The sequence below is a fragment of the Pongo pygmaeus genome, chromosome 7, assembly GCF_028885625.2.
Source record: "Pongo pygmaeus isolate AG05252 chromosome 7, NHGRI_mPonPyg2-v2.0_pri, whole genome shotgun sequence".
Taxonomy (NCBI): Eukaryota; Metazoa; Chordata; class Mammalia; order Primates; family Hominidae; genus Pongo; species Pongo pygmaeus.
Window position 1 is genome coordinate 11,759,955 of NC_072380.2, and position 14,789 is coordinate 11,774,743.

Here is a 14,789-nt window from a genome sequence, read left to right on the forward strand (position 1 = left end):
TTTGTATTTTTTGTAGAGACGGGGTTTTGCCATATTACCCAGGCTGGTCTCAAACTCCTGGGCTTAAGTTATCCTCCCACCTCAGTCTCCTGAGTAGCTGGGACCACAGGTGCAGGCCACCATGCCCAGCTAATTTTTGGTATTTTTGTAGCATTGGTGGTCTCACCATCTTGTCCAGGCTGGTCCCGAACTCCTGGGATCAAGCAATTTGTTCACCTTGGCCTCCCAAAGTTCTGAGATTACAGGTGTGAGCCACTACACCTGGCCCACTATCCCTGTTTTTTAGCATTCATGGTAAATGCTGCAGTCCAGACAAACAAATTAGGACTTGAAAGAGGATGGGAGTTATTTCCTAACAGGAGGATAAAATTCTCTTTTCTGTGATTCCTCCTGGTTGCTCAAGAGATTATCTTCTAGATACACACAAACCAACACATGCATGCTTATGCACACTTTAAAAAAAAGCATCTTGATCAAATAAGAGTTTGTTAAATTTGTCCTCAGCATGAAGACTGCCATTAACAAGTTAGAAAAAACCTGCTGTTCTGTCTCTCACAGACCTCAGCTAAGGAAAGACCACCATTTTATGGACACCAATCCCAACAGCTACACTTTGTTATAAATTAGTGTCACATATTCCTGTTTAATTCTTATTGACTCCTCCTCTAACTTGTACTGTCTCATCATTTAGAGTGAATCTAAATCAGGGGCCCTGAACTTTCTCTGTTAAGGGCCAGATAGTACATATTGTAGCCTTTGTGGGCCATTACAGTCTCTATCACAACCACGACACTCTACAAGTTTAGTACACAAGGAGAGAGAGGCAATACAGAAATGAATGAGTGTGGCTGTGTTCCAGTAAAAATTTATTTATAAAAAAAAGTGGTAGGGCCGGGTGCAGTGGCTCAGGCCTGTAATCCCAGCACTTTGGGAGGCTGAGGCAGATGATCACTTGAGGTCAGGGCTTCAAGACCAGCCTGGCCAACATGGTGAAACCCTGTCTCTACTAAAAATACAAAAATTAGCCAGGCATGGAAGTACAAACCTGTAATCTCATCTCCTTGGGAGGCTGAAGCAGGAGAATCACTTGAACCCAGGAGGCAGAGTTTTCAGTAAGTGGAGATCATGTCATTGCACTCCGGCCTGGGTGACAGAGCAAGACTCAGTCTCAAAACAACAACAACAAACAAACAAAAACAAAAACAAAAAAAGCGGTGGGCACAGACTGTAGCCCTCAGGCTGGAATTTGCTGATGTAAATCACCTAGGGTTTGTTACAACGCAGATTAGTAGGCCCCACCCCCAAGTTTCTGATTCATGAGGTCTTGGGAATAGGTCCAAGAATCTGAATTTATAGAAGTTTCTAGGTGATGTTGATGCTGTTGGTTGGTGGGCTGGAGGGGGATGCAGGGGGGATTACACTTTGGAAATGACTGCTATAGGGTGGTTCCATAAACCCGTACTTAATAAATTATCATATTCATACAATCACAACATTTTTCTCCCGAGTGACTGAAGTGCTTGTGTACACCTCTCCTCTTAGGCTTCTTTAGAAGGTTAGAATGATGAGCTTTTGTATCAGTCCAGCTATCTGGTAAAAGTCAGTGGAATCCCTCTAGCTAGTGCGTAAAGGAAGGGCTTTATTAAGGTAGTTAGGGTACTCACAAACTCCTTGGAAAAAGCAGGACGAATATTTTCCTGGGTCATCTTCCAGGAGCAGCCCCCAGAATGCCATTGCAGAGCTGACTTGATGGCGTGCACCCAACCCCTCCCACTTCCTCCAAGCCCAAGTCCTAGTTAAAATCTTGCACCAAGAGGGTCTGATTTTCAAAACTGAAGTTGAGTGTCTGAGCTGTGGAGTTAAGGGAGGCTGGAAAATGCAAATTTGGGGATTTGATATCGGGAAGGCAGGCAACTACACAACAATAAATGTGGGGCAACGAATGTTCAGGTTTGGGGCAGCCACTGTCCATACAATTCCACTGCTTTATAGAAAGTTACAAAGCAATAAAGGCCAGCTCTCTGGAATTTATTTCAAAATAATGGGGTTGGAATGGACAAAAATGTGGTGGAATAGATGAGGCAATATTCTTTGAGACAGGGTCTCACTGTTGCCCAGGCTGGAGAGCAGTGATGCCATGAAAGCTCACTGCTGCAACCTCAAACTCCTAGGCTCAAGTGATCCTCCTGCCTCAGCTTCCCAAGTAGCTGGGACTACAGGTACACACCACCACACTAGGCTAAATTAAAAAAAAAAATTATAGGCTGGGTGCAGTGGCTCGTGCCTGTAATCCCAGCACTTTGGGAGGCCAAGGCGGGTGGATCATGAGGTCAGGAGATTGAGACCATCCTGGCTAACATGGTGAAACCCCGTCTCTACTAAAAATACAAAAAATTAGCCGGGCATGGTGGCAGGCGCCTGTAGTCCCAGCTACTCTGGAGGCTGAGGCTGGAGAATGGCATGAACCCAGGAGGCGGAGTTTGCGGTGAGCCAAGATCACACCATTGCATTCCAGCCTGGGCTACAGAGCGAGACTCCGTCTCAAAAAAAAAGAAAAAAAAAATTATAGAGACAGGGTCTTGCTATGTTGTCCTGGCTGGTCTTGAACTCCTGGATTCAAGCAATCCTCCTGCCTCAGCCTCCCAAACTGCTGGGATTACAGGCATGAACCACTGTGCCAAGCACGAAGCAGTATTCTTTTTTTCCCCCTTTTCTTTTTTCTTTAACATGGGCCATGCAAAACTCTGTATCATTTCAACTTTAGTATATGTGCTGCCAAAATGAGCATGATGAGGCAGAATTGATTATGAGTTGATGATTGCTAAGGCTGGATACTGAGTACAAGGTGGTTCATTGCACTGTTCTGTCTTCTTTGGTATATGTTTAAATTTTTCCTTAATAAAGAAATAAAAATTTATAAGGCATCAAAAGCAGAAAGAAAAAGAATGGAGATAAACATCGATTTCTGACCCCTAGATGGTATGCTTTCTCTTGTTACGGTATGCTTTCTTTAGGGAGCATATACCATGTAATAAGAGATCTATGGATGGGAGTTACTGTCAGAGCACAGCCATCGTTTTAGCAACATTCCAAAAGGAATAAAAGAAGGAATATTTTTCACTGAAAATAGGTCAAGATAAGGGATTATTACCACAGTCATTGACTTTGCTTCCCCCTGACAAATGCGCAGTGACTACTTATTACATTCGATGGAGCAATAAAAGCTCTGATTGGCTGGGCTTTCCTAGGGTTATCAGCAAATAAAAAATGCAGGGCCCCAGTTAAAATTAAATTTCAGATAAACAGCAAATACCTTTTTTTAGTGTACTTATGTCCCATGCAATATTGAGGAAATGCCTATGTTAAAAATTTGTTTGTTGTTTACCTGAAGTGCACACTAAGGTGGATATTCCATATTTTATCTGGTAACCCTACTTTTATGACTTACAAAATTTAGGATATTCCATCCTCCCCACTTTTCTCCAATGCATTCCATGTCTTAGTTCACCCTAAACTGACTAGACTGGATTCTTGTAATTATGAGTCTCTGGGCATCTCATCATTCACTTTCCCTATGTTTCTAGAAAGACTTTCTCCTAGACCTTGGACAGGTTCAAGGTGGACTTTCTGTCTGACCTTCTAGCCCCTGAAGGGAAATGGGGAATGAGAGAAGCCATTTGCCTAAGTGTTCCCAAGCAGGCACCTACTCTCTAAGATGAGGAGCCCAGATGTAGGTGCCCATCCATTTCTTTCAATATCCTTTCAACACAGCAGAGATTAAGACCCCCAAGAAGTACAGATTATTCCTGCTGTTGCATCTTTTACACAGATATGGACTTCAAAGGAAACAAAGGAAGAATGATTTCATGCCAGAAAGCAGGAGATACCTTCTCATCCAGCTTAACTCTCATTTTGTCAATGTCGTTTTCAGAATATTAACACCAGATGATCAAGTTTCCATGTCAGAGAAGCCCTTCCGTCTTTTCCTGCCTACTGGTGACTTGGCAACTCATTAGCATCTCTACTGGAAGTGAGCCAGAGGAAGGAAGTGATAAAACACCATGAGTCAACATGTTACTTGCCAGAAGTTCTGGTAAAAGGAGTAAGAGGAAGACAAAGAAAACAAGAGTCTTAGGACATTGTGGGGGTCTCCATTCTCCTTCCCCTCTAAACCAGGCTCATAGTGGACCTCGCCTGATGGAAGGTTCTAGAGAGAGACTAAATTTCACTTCCTGGAGTCGTAAGAAATATCTACCATTCATGCTTTCCATTCTACTCTGAGGTTAAACAAATATTAGAGTTCTAATGGGGTGGGGAGATACAGTGACTTTAAAAGTTGGCTGCAGGGTCCAGATGGACTAAGATGAAGGCAGAATTCTTCATACAGAGAGAACAACTTTTGTTCAGAAAAACAATATTAATGGATATATTTGGTCTTTCAGTGCAGGCTAATGAGAAGTCTAGACATAGAAAAATTAAATTGCTTGTTTTTCATAAGAAATGGGAGTTGTGGGGGTTCCCTCTCTTGGCTTTGGGGCACCCCTCCCTTTGTCTCTGTACAGGGGAGCTTCTTGTTTCTTTCTTCCCCCTTCTTTCTTGCCTATTAAACTCCCTGCTCCTTAAAACAAACAAACAAACAAAAACCAAAAAAAAAAAAACAAAAAAAAAAGGAAGAAGAAGAAGAAAGGAAGAAATGGGAGCTGTTTTAAGTGTTCCCTTTAGGTAGGGAAGACAGGAATTCTGAGAGCCATACAAAGAAAGACAGTGAAGAAATGGGTAGCAGAGGGGAAGAGGGATCCCAGGGAACATATCAGAGGAAGGATGGCCGGAGAGAAAATGGCTGAGCTGGCAATGCCTGAGGGATTCCAGCATCCACTTTAAAAAAAAATAATTTATTGTGGGAAATTTCAAGTATGTGCAAAAGTAACCAGACTAGTATAAAAAACCACAATGCACCCTTGGCAGCTTCAACAATTATTAACGCACAGCCAATCTTGTTTCATCTAAAATGCCCCACTCACTCACCTTTCTCCCATGGATTATCTTGAAAGAAACTCCAGTGATATTGTTTGGCTCTATGTCCCCACCCAAATCTCATCTCAAATTGTAATCCCCATGTGTCAACAGAGGGTCCTGGTGGGAGGTGATTGGATCACGGGGGTGGTTTCCTTCAGGCTGCTCTCATGATAGTGAGTGAGTTCTCACGAGATCTGATGGTCTTTATAAATGACAGTTTCCCCTGCTTTCTCTCTCACCTGCTGCCATGTAAGACGTGCCATGCTTCCCCTTCACCTTCCACCATGATTGTTAAGTTTCCTGAGGCCTCCCCAGCCATGAGGAACTGTGAGTCAATTAAACCCCTTTTGTTTATAAATTACCCAGTCTCAAGTAGTATCTTTATAGCAGTGTGAGACCGGACTAATAAATCCAGATAGCATATTTTATCAGTGAACATTTCAGTATAGCATTAAATCTTAAGTAGTAGCCAATTCTGGGCTGTGCTCTCTGCCCCATTCTTTGCAGTGCTGCCCCCCGCCCCCCATTTAGCTGATATCCGCACTAAAGGCTTGTTCCTGCAGGAGCTGAGTGAGTGGTGCCTTGGGGGTGGGGGAAATGAAGAAGTGGCCAAGGTCCACACTGGTGATGATTCCACACTCAGAGCTCTGAGCTGCTAGAACCCAAAGACACATCTAGGAAACAAGAGACAATGGGGAATAAGGCAACAGCAAGGTGGAACCTTGTGAAAACCTGTAGGAAGATCACGGTGGGGGTGCTGAAATTCACAAAGGTGTGCAGTGTGGCCTCAGGAACTGGAGAGGTGTCAGGGCCTCTCTGCCTCATCTCCTCTCGGCAGCCTTGCATATGTGCTGTTCATGTCTCTCTCTGCTAACTGGTTCTTACTGCCAGGCTGCAAGGAGAAATGTCACTGTCACTCAGAGGGCAGACTCATCACAAGCCATCCTGTCAGGACATCACATGAACATGGACAACAAAGGCTCCTAGACACTCGCAGGGCACATCTATTCAGGCTACTTGGGTTATACAGTTGAGAAAGTAAATGGACTTTGATCTGAGGAATGCAAGTCCTCTTAAATTATCAGGCCCAGGGAGACATTAAAATGAGACAGCAATCACGTCCTACTCCCCTCTTAAAACTGCTTTCTATTACCACAAGTAGCTGTAAAGTAACCTAATAACGCCACATCAAACACTATAATCACACTCTATAGCCTAACAATGTACAGCCAATCACTAATCAATGTTATTCCTGTAAGCCAGCTCCTGACAAACAACTTTGTATCAGCCTACTCCCTGTCACCCCAATTTTTTTTTTTTTTTTTTTGGTCTTTAAAAACCTGCTTGTGGGCCAGGCATAGTGGCTCACACCTGTAATCACAGCACTTTGGGACACCAAGGCTGGAGGACTGCTGGAGCCTAGGTGTTCAAGACCAGCCTGGGCAACATGGCAAAACCTTGTGTCTACAAAAAATACAAAAATTATCCAGGCCTGGTGGTGTGTACCTGCAGTCTTAGCTACTCTGGAGGCTGAGGTGGGAGGATCATCTGAGCCTGGGGAGGTCAAGGCTGCAGTGAGTCATGATCCACTGCACTCCAGCCTGGATGACAGTGAGACCCTGTCTCAAAAAACAAACAAATCTGCTCGTAACAAAGATCGAATGGAATTCATATCCAAGACTACTTGGGTCTGAGTCTTCCCAGCAGCTGTCCTCACTTTGGCTAAACTATTCCAATTATATTTTAGGCCTCAGCTTCTTTCTTTTAGATCGACATAGTCATTTGAACTTTAGCAAGTTCCTCTTTTTTGCTGGCCCATTCTAGACACATTTTAAATGAGAGTCACAACCAACATTTTTGCATTATTCAAAACAGCTTCAAGAAACCAGGAACCCTTCACATGTATTTGTTTTCTTCTTTAGAACAATGCATTTGTTTAGGGAAAATGAAAACAGTCTATAGCTGAACTCATGTTAGTGTTTTCCGGAATCAAATGGTCACAGGAACTCAAAGCTCTTCTCCGGAGATCAAGGCTTACCCTTGCCTTCAGTGCTTCATCATCTGCCCTCAACGTTTGCTACTCCTCCCCATTGTTCCACCCTTTTACCAAAGGCCTGCTGTCAGCAATGTTCAGTAAATAGCTTTTTAACAAAAGTGTCATTTCTTTCTCATATTAAAATTCCCTAATAAATCTTTTTTCCCCTCCCTATGAGTTTTTCTGACACCCATAAAGAATTTTCCTTTCAACATCCTGTCTTCTTGCCTTCTCCACTCAAAGCTTCACTTGACACCTGCCTTCCAGGTAAGACAACACCCCTTAGAGCTCATAATCTTGCCAGGTTAGTCTTTAAATTTTTTTATCCTGATAAAATCTTTGCTCACTCAGCACTAGCAGCGATTCTCTCCTCTGAGAATTGAGGTTTGTGTACTTGTTAATGATCCCATAATGCCCCTGTAGTCTCTATAGGACAAGGGCCCCACACAAAAAAAGAGAAAAAAGATAATCTTCTCTTACAGTTTTGGTTCTCAGACTTTGAGTATGCAGCAGATACCTGGAAGGCTTTGTTGTAACAAAGTCTGCTGGACCCCACCCTGGAGTCACTGATTCAGCAGGTCTGGGTGGACCTGAGAATATGCATTTATATGCGCAGATGAAAACGACTTGGTCTCTGGTTTCTACAAGGCTACAGTCTAATGGATAAAACCCTCTTTTGATCTGGCTAGCACTTCAGAATTTGAAAATCTCTGTCATATTGATTAGACTTAAAAAACACCCTCATAACAGTGTAAGGGGAAGCAGAGTCTGCACTTTGGGTTAAAAAACTTGAGTTTGAATTCCAGCCTTACCAAGTATTAGCTCTATGGTTATGGTTAAGTTGCTTAAACTCTCAAAGCCTGAGTTATCTGTGAAATGGGAATACTACTCTCCCAGGTAGGTAATACTTGTGTTTGTAAAAATACTGTATGAGCTTAAAAAAAAAATGCTATACAGATACCTAATTAGAAAAAAGGGCAGTAGGGCAGGTGTGGTGGCTCACACTTGTATTCCCAGCATTTTGGAAGGGCGAAGTGGGTGGATTGCTTGAGGTCAGGAGTTCGGGACCAGCCTGACCAACATGGTGAAACCCTGTCTCTACTAAAAATACAAAAATTAGCCAGGTGTGGGTGCACATGCATGTAGTCCCAGCTACTCGGGAGGCTGAGGCAGGAGAATCGCTTGAACCCAGGAGGAGGAGGTTGCAGTGAGCCGAGATCACGCCACTGCATTCCAGCCTGGCTGACAAAGCGAGACTCTGTCTCAAAAGAAAAAGAAAAAGGAAAAAAAGATAGGCTGGATCAGTGTCAGACAGATCATGAGAGTGTTATGGGAACACAGGAAGAAAGCAGTGCATTCCCCTGGCATAAAGAAAGGTTGGATGGGGTTGGTGTTGGGGCTCAGAAAAAAATTCTCCAAATATGCTGCTTTGGACTTCAAACTGAGAGTACCTGGGGAGTAGCAAATGCAGAGAAGAGCTTTCTCTAGTCCTCTCTTATCTGACTAAGGGAAGTTCCTCCAGAGGAATGCAATCATCAGCCAGGGAGGCTTAACTCAGGAAAATAGACTAAAGGTCTGACCTCTTGCTCAGAAAGACTTTTACCATAGGCTACCAATGTATTCCTCTGAGGGCTGCTGCCTGAGACACTTTCTCTGCCTTATAAGCAGATAAAGCAGCCTTTGTTCACAGTGCATTTCTGCCCCTCTCTTTCCCACACCTCATCACCACCACCCTCCAGTAGCCCCCAGCCCCCGTTTTTTTCTGTGGGGTATAAAAGCTTCAGTCAGCTGGTCCTCCTCTGAGTCATAGTTTGTGTGGCTCCTGTGCACATGGGCACATAAGAAATTTGTATGCCTTTTCTCCTGTTAATCTATTGTCAGTTTCTTCCAGAGACTCAAATTATTGAACCTTCAGAAGGTAAAAGGAAAGTTTCCTTTGCCTCTACACAGGTTTCATGAAACAGGTGGAATTTTTGCTGGGCCCTAAAGGTTTTCAACAGGCAGGGAATTAAGCAGGGAAGGAATATGGCAGGGAAATGCATGCCACATTTAAGAACTGGAGAACATGGGAAAATCATTAATCTGATGATATGGCTGAAAAAGAAGTGTAAAACCACAGAAAGCTTTGAATACCAGGAAAAGGAGTTTCAGCATACTTCGGTAGGTAATGGGTAGCTAATAAACCTTCTGACCAGCAGATAAGTAACACTGGTATGCGTATGAGGTAGATTGGAAGGGGAAGAGCATGGAGGCAGCGAAAGCTGTGAAGTCTGCATTCTTTAACAGCTATCTCTACCTCACCTTTGGTTTTATTCCCATGTCCCCACCTTCCACTGGTGTGGCCTTATAATAAATTCCTATCTTCTAAATCATCAACTCTGCCCCAGAGAGCTCCTTCAAAGGTGGGGCAGCTCTCCTGTGGTCCTAGCCCTGCCTTCTGCAGCACTACAGGAGAACACACATCCCCGCTTCCTCCTAAAGATTCTTGGCAGCCCTCTTGTCCTCATTCAGATTTCTCTTCTTGTTAAACATGCCTGGTTTTTCAGCCATTTCTCACTGAAGTGGCTTTTCCACCATTCTAGTTACCCTTCTCTGGATATTATGTACTTTCTCCCACAGAAAGAGAAGCACATGGTATTACCAAAGGCAATGGATAATTTAAACAAACAAACTCTTGGTGGGCAAATAAGAACTTAATCCCCCACCCACCTCTTTTCCTTACTGGGTAACTTTATTGGGAGTACTTGAGAGAAAGTCAAGTTCAAGGCCCAAATGAGTTCTCTCTTGTCTATGGTATCATTTACACATTGGCACCTTGGTCATATTTAAATCCTTCATCTCATTCTGACTTGGGTTTGCTTTGACTTACAGATGAACCCTAGATGCTGTATATCTTTCCCTTAGGGAATTTTATGGATGCCAGTCCTGTAATTTATACCCTCTCTTCTGTACTGTAGTTTTAGGGGACAAAACTGTGTATACATGGCTTGCTTGTATTTTTTCCTTCAGATTTTCTTTTTTCTGGCTGGGCACAGTGGCTCACACCTGTAATCCCAACACTTTGGGAGGCCGAGGTAGGAGGACCACTTGAGCCCAGGAGTTTGAGACCAGCCTGGGCAATAAGTGAGCCCTCGTCTCTGCAAAACAACAAAAACAGCAAAAATTAGCTGGGCATGGAGGAATACACCCGTAGTCCTAGCTACTTGGGAGGCTGAGGCAGGAGGATCACTTGAACCCAGGAGATTGAGGCTGCAGTGAGCCATTATTGCATGATTGCGCCACTGCTCTCCAGCCTGAGCGACACAATGAGACCCTGCCTTAAAAAAAAAAAAAAAAAGCCAAGTGCAGTGACTTACCCCTGTAATCCCAATACTTTGAGAGGCTGAGGCAGGAGGATGGCTTGAGCCCAAGAGTTCAAAACCAGCCCGGGCATATGGTAAGACCTTGTCTCTATAAAAAATAATAAATAAAAAATTTTTTAAGATTATTTTTCTCTTTCACTATAATAGTTAACCTAATAGTTAACCTCTGGGTGATCATTACATTTTATTTCTTCAGTTCATGTTCATTTTCCCTGAGCCTGAAGGGTTAACCTGTCTGTGCTTGATGTGTGCACACCATGGGAATTCTTTGTGGCTTTCCTAAGCCCACTGTAAGTCTCTTTAGAAGCAACAACAACAACAATGCATGGCTAATAAATTTCCACTTCTAATAATAGGGTCAGTGCTATTCCATGTAAAGACCAAGTTCATAATGAAAATAAAGCATTGCAAAAAAAAAAAAAAAAGCCACGTTCAGCATGTGATATTAACCTAATGTTTACATGGAAGCTCTCAAAAGCGAATGTCTTTAGCTGTGTTCTTATGATTGTACACAACCTCCTCGGTAATCTCTCATCAGTCTCCAAACCCTGAAAATATTTCCCAATACATGTCTCCCTCATTTCCTCATAGTATATAACACATGTATCCAAGGAAAACTAAGGAGAGACTGGGTTTTCGCTTTGTGTGGGAACGCATTTCACTTTGCTTGCAAAAGTGAAAGGTCTGTCTGGGCTCAGCTGATAAGATGTTTTGGTTTGATAAGATTTTTCCTCTGTGTTGCTTGGTGTGGAGACATACTCAGATTCATTTAGAAAACATTTTTTATTGACTGTGACTCATTAGAAAGAATGTCATGTGCTGGCATTTCATCACCGAACAGGGAATCTTGGCCATATAGGGCCTTTGGCTCAGATACGATTCAGGAAAGGAATAATGGGCTTCCACGGGACCAGAGGAATGCAAGTAAACACGTGGTACCCAGCGCTCTTCTGTGTCACCTCACTGTGGCGCTGGTGGGGGCAGGCTTGCTCTTGTGACACTGAAGATTAAGACCACACCAGACCACACCAGGAGATACTGCTTTTCCCTTAGAAGGACTGACAACCTAAGAGGACGATGTGCTCTGTTAATTAAGGTTTTAGGAATTTAGAAATTTTTAAAAAGGAAATATGACAGGAAGTTCCCATATAAATGCAGACACAATAAATATAAAGTACTGGCTGGGCGCAGTGGCTCACGCCTGTAATCCCAGCAACTTTGGAAGCCCAAGACGGGAGGATCACTTGAGTCCAGGAGTTTGAGACCAGCCTGGGCAACAAAGTGAGACCTCAGCTCTACAAAAAAATTAGCTGGGCATAATAGTATGTACCTGTAGTCTCAGCTACTCAGGAGACTAAGGCCAGAGAATTACTTGAGCCCAGGAGGTCAAGGCTGCAGTGAGCCATGTTTTTGCCACTGCACTTCAGCTTGGGTGACAGAGCAAGACCTTGTCTCAAAAATAAAAACTTAAATTTAAATTTAAAAATATGGATCAGGCACAGTGGTTCATGCCTGTAATCCCAGCACTTTGGGAGGCTGAGGAGAGCAGATCACTTGAGGTCAGGAGTTCAAGTCCAGCCTGGCCAACATGGTGAAACTCCGTCTCTACTGAAAAAAAAAGAAAAAATTAGCCAGGCATGGTGGCGGGTGCCTGTAATCCAGGCTACTCGGGAGGCTGAGGCAGGAGAATCACTTGAACCTGGGAGGCGGAGGTTGCAGTGAGCCGAGATTGCACCACCGTACTCCAGTGTGGGCAACAGAGCAAGACCATATCTCAAAAAAACAAAAACAAAAAAATAACACACACAAAAAAGTATGGCTGGGTGCGGTGGCTTATACACCTGTAATCCCAGCACTTTGGGAGGCCAAGTAGGAAGATTGCTTGAGCCTGGGAGTTCAAGACCAGTTTGGGCAACATAGTAAGACCTCCTCTGTAAAGATAAAAATTAAAAAATAAACTTTAAAAATAATAAAATTTTTGTAAAGTACAATGTTTACTTAGTCATGGTGTTTTATAAGGTATTTTATAGGATTTGACTTTTTATGAAGTTAGTTGTGAATAAGCAAAAGGCCCTAAACAAAAGGTGTACTGGATTCTATGTAGTTTCATGTCAGTCTTTAGAGTCCTGATTGCATAAAGATTAATTGAAATATGTTTAAGCCTATTTAAGAAATAAGAGGCTTTCTAATATCAGAAGAATATAATTATTTCATACCAGAATATAATTATTTCATACCAGAAGAATACAATTTTTCAGCGACATTTTAAAATTATTTTTCTCCCTCTTGCACACTGATTCAGCAACATTTTTTAAAGCCTGAGTTAATGCCTCTTCAAAACGATATTTGAATATGGAATGGTTAAAAATTGAACTGGAAAACTCACCAAAATTCTACTTGTTTTTTAATGAAAATCTTACTTCACTAACCTGTCCATCAGTAACCTCCCCCCAGACACCCCCAACTGTACCTTCTCTCACGCTTACCCTTCTTGGAAGTATTTGGGATCATAAGTTGAGACACTTTGCTAAGAGTGGACAATATCCTTCCATAAAGAAGTCTCCTCTTCAATAACAAATAGTGCCTTGCATCTTTGGGACGATTTGACAGATTAATGCTACTATGTGGTGGTTAAGATACTGCCTTCTGCAAAGATAAATAATGTTGATTCACTGCGCTTCCAAAATCAAGGACAAAGCCGAAGGCATGACGCCAGGTGATAAAGTTTATGGCTGAGAAGGCAACCAAGATTCAAACTGACTGACAGCAGAAGCCAGATGAAGGATTATGCATTTGTTCCCTGATGAGTATGATGAATAAAAATTAAAAAATCCTGAAGGCCAGCAGAGTAGAAGAGGGGTGTAAATTAAAGAAAACCACAGAGCGAAAACACAGTGAGCAGCTAGACAACAAAATGTTTTTGTACTTCAGAGGAGGCCGAAAGATGCATCCTGGCAGGTGGAGCTGAAGGAAGGGGTGCAAGGCTGAGGAGGTCCTCAAGACTAAGTCAAGACTTGCAGTTCACCCGAGCACATTCGGTGCTGACCCTGACCCTCCACTTCTCTCTCTGGGGCTGCTTCTGTCGGGAGTTGGGTGGGGGTTCACTCTGCTCCTTAGCACAGTGGCCTCGGCTGAAGGGCAGAGCACATGTCAAGATGAAGCTCTGGTAAAGAATTGATCAAAAATAGTGGTGGAATGAGATGGAGATTTAAATCAAAGGGCTGATTTATGAAGGCTTCAAAGATTTTTTTTTTTTTGAAAGAAAGAATGTAGATTAGTTGTTGCTGAGGGCTGGAGGGGATAGAGATAGATGCGGCAACGGAAGGATCCTTCAGGTTTCTTCTTGAGGTGATTAAATGTTCTGAAATCGCGTGTTACAGCTCTTTTGGAATTTGTCTAGCAGGTTTTCTGGTTTTCACTGCAAAACCCCCACCATAAAAAACAGAAAGAAAAAATTATCCTAAAATTGGGTGTGGTAATGGTTGCGCATATGCTGTGAATAGGCTTTCAAATATTGAAACGTACACTTCAAATGAGTGAATTGTATGGTATGTGAATTATACATCAATAAAGCTTTTTAAAATCATAACAAAAACCTTCAAGCCACTAGAGAGGACAGTCAATGTGGTATGAAAACAAGACTCAACACAGCAACCTCACAGGGCTACGAGGTAAAACCAAGGGTCACTGATCACCCAAAAGGAAAGCTATTATCAAATGCTAGGGAAAGAACTACAGGACAACTAAATCATGGTATTCTGTATTTCATTTCCACTTAGGAGAATTCTGCCTCTCTGTCATTTTTGCATGTGTGTATATGTGTGACAGGGTCTTGCTCTGTCACCCGGGCTGGAATGTGGTGGTGCAATCTCCACTCACTGCAGCCTCGACCTCCCAGGTTCAAATGATTCTCCCACCTCAGCCTCCCAAATAGGCGGGACTACAGGCACGCACCACCACGCTCGCTAATTTTGTTTGTCTTTTGTAGAGATGAGGTCTCACTGTGTTGCTCATGCTGGTCTTGAACTCCTGGATTCAAGCAGTCCTCCCACCTTGGTCTCCCAAAATGCTGGGATTACAGGCATCAGCCACTGCACCCAGTCTCTTTCTGTCATTCTGTTTCCAAAGTTGAATCACCTTGCCCTGTTGGAGCTCAAAAACTAAAGGTGTGATGAAGGTGCTACAGTTTGAACTCTTTAAAGGAAGGCATCAGCCATATAGAGTGAGCCACAGGGGAGGACTTCTCTCGTTTCCCTGTAGAATGGGATACCAAGTTAGAGGAGTCAATTATCCTGTCCTGTCTGGAGAAAGCATTCCTTAGATGAATGAACTGGAAACGGAAAACTGGAAAAGGTGTTTTTATTTCTTTTCATAAT

The 14,789-nt window shown here is 43.0% G+C and overlaps 1 protein-coding gene and 1 non-coding gene across 2 annotated transcripts in view; one reads left to right on the forward strand and one right to left on the reverse strand.

The window, feature by feature from the left end:
- The window catches only part of ERI1 (exoribonuclease 1), a 98,042-nt gene that overhangs the window by 13,645 nt on the left and 69,608 nt on the right, over window positions 1-14,789 (reverse strand). The gene's annotated exons all lie outside the window — the stretch shown is intronic.
- On the forward strand, window positions 13,783-13,844 carry LOC129043288 (U7 small nuclear RNA). Its single transcript, XR_008504381.1, has one exon. It is a non-coding gene; the product is annotated as a U7 small nuclear RNA (small nuclear RNA).